Here is a 3,008-nt window from a genome sequence, read left to right on the forward strand (position 1 = left end):
CTAAACCTAAAGCTATCCCTACCCTAACCCTAACCCTAAACTTAACCCTACCCTAACCATAAACCTAATCCTAACACCCTAAAACTAACCTCTAACACTAACTATAATCCTAACCCTAATCCTAAACCTTATCCTAACACTCATCCTTAGCCTAAACTTCACACTAACCCTAAACCTAATCCTAACCCTTAACTAACTCCTAACACTAATCTGAACCCTAAACCAAACCTTAACACTAACCTGAACAGAAACCCAAACTCTAGCCCAAACCATAAAAATGACCCTCACCCTATCCTAAACTTCACCCAAACCCTAACCCTAACCTTAACCCTAAAACTAAAGCTAACCCAAACCCTAACCTTAAACCTAACTCTAACCATAACGCTAGTCCACCTGTAACCCTAAACCTAAGCCTTCCAATAGACCTGAACCATAACCTTAATCTAATACTAACCCTAGGCCTAATCCTAACCCTAACTCTTACCTTGACCCTAAATAGAACACTAACTCTAACCCTAAACCTGAACCTAAACCTAAATCTTACCTTACACCTAAACCTAACTGTAAACCTAGCCCTAACTCTATTTCTAACCCTAGTCGGAACACTTACCCTAAAACCTCCCCTTAAGTGTAAAACTAACCGTAACCCTCACCCTAAGCCCTAACCGTTTCCCCAACCGTAACCCTAAAGCAAACTCTCACCCTCACACTAACGCTAACACTAACATGAAACCCCTGAGCCCTAATGATAACCCTAACCCTAACACAATCCCTAACCCCTTACACCAAAGCCTAACCCAAAACTTAAACCTAACTCTCACCCTAATTCTAACACTCACCCGAAATCTAATCATAAACTTAACCCTAAACCTAAACCAAACCTAACCATGACCAGAAACACAATGCCTAACTGGAACCTTCACCCAAACCCTAACCCTAAACTACACCTCTAACTCCTAACACCTTACCGTAATCATAATCCTAACTCTACCCAAAACTAACCCTAAACCTAACCCTCACCCCAACCACAACGCCTAATACAAACTGTAACCCTAACCCTAAACGTAACACTAAACTTAACCTTAACCTAAAATCTAACCCAAACCCTAAAACTAAGCAGAACCCGTAAATTTAACCCTAACCCTAAACATAACCTTTAAGTAACAAGAGAACCTTAGCCATAACCCTAACCCTAAAACTAACCCTAACCCTAACCCTATCCCTAACCCTAACCCTCACCCTATCTTAAACTTCACCCTATCCCTAACCTAAAGCTATCCCCAACCCTAAACCTAACCCTAACTTTAACCCTAACTCTAACCCTAACCTTAATCTTGGCAAACCTGAAACCCTAAATCTAACCCTTACAATAACTCTGACCCTACCCCTTGCCCTAAACCTAATCCTAACCCTGACCCTAACCCTAAACTAACCGTCACCCTAAATTTACCTGACCATGATATTAAACCTAACCGAAACCCCTAACCCTAACTCTAAACCTAACCGTAGCTGTAACCGTAACCCTAACCATAACACTTACCCAAACCCTGACCTTAACTGTAAATATAAGTCTAACTCTTCCCCTAAACCTAAAAAAAAACCTAAACTTAATCCTAAGTATAACCCTACACTAAAACTAACTAAAATATTAACGCCTAACCCTAACTCTAACCCTAATCCTTAGCCTAAATTAAAACCTAACCCTAACCCCTAAACCTAACTCTAACCCTAACCGTAGCCCTCACCCTAACCCTAACTGTAACACTTACCCTAAACCCTCACCTTAACTGTAAATGTAACTCTAACTCTTACCTTAACCTACACTTAACCCTAAATATGACCCTACGCTAAACCTAACCGAAACACTAACACCTAATCCTAACTCTAACCCTAATCCTTAGCCTAAACTTAACCTTAACCCTAAAACTAACCCTAACCACTAACCCTAACTCTAAACCTAACCCTAACCCTAAACCGAACCCTCACCCTTAAACAAAATTTCACCCTAACCATAACCCTAAACCTACCCTAACTTCATTCAAAGCCTAATCCTAACCCAAATTAAAACTAACCCTAAACCTAACTCTAACCCTAAACCTAAACTTAACCCTAACCACTGACCCTAACTCTAACCCTAACCCTAAGCCCAACCCTCAGCTTGAACCAAAATTTCACCTTAACCATAACCCTAAACCTACCTTAAATTCATTCAAACCCTAACCCTAAGCAAAACTAACACTAACACTAAACCTAACCCTAACCCCAAACCTAAACCTAACCCTAACCCTGACCCCAACCTGAACCCTAACCCCAACCTAATCTTCTCCCTTAACATAAACTTCACCCTAACCCTAACCTTAAAACTAAACATAACACTAAATCTCCCCCAGCCCTGACCCTAACACTAATCCAAACCATAAACTCTAACCCTAACCCTAAACTTAACCCTAACCCTGACCCTAACTCTAACTCTAATCCTAACCCTAAAACTTCCCCTACACACTCAGCTTAAATGGAAACCTAGCACTAACCCTCACCCTAACGTCTAAACCTAACCCAACCCTTAACCTAACCCTATCTCTAACCTTAACCTAGACCTAAACCTAGCCATGACTTAACCCATAAACCAACCCTAACCCTCACTCTAAAACTAACCTTAACCCTACACTTACTCCTAACATTAACCCTAACCCTAACCCCTAACACTAAACCTAAGCACAAACCTCACCCACAAACTTCACCCTAGCCCTAACCCTAAACCTAACCCTAAACCTGACCCTAACATTAACCCAAACACCTAACCCTAACACTGAGCCTAACCCTAAGCCTAACCCTAACCTTAACCCAAATGCCTAACCCTAACCCTAACCCTCATCCTTAACCTAAACTTCACCTTAAACCTAAGCCTAACCCTAACCCTAAAACTAAACCTACCCTTAACTCTCCCCTAACTCTAGCCCTAACCCTAAACCTAACCCGCACCCCAACCACCATGCCTAACACAACCA

This window comes from Elephas maximus, chromosome 7 (assembly GCF_024166365.1).
Source record: "Elephas maximus indicus isolate mEleMax1 chromosome 7, mEleMax1 primary haplotype, whole genome shotgun sequence".
NCBI lineage: Eukaryota > Metazoa > Chordata > Mammalia > Proboscidea > Elephantidae > Elephas > Elephas maximus.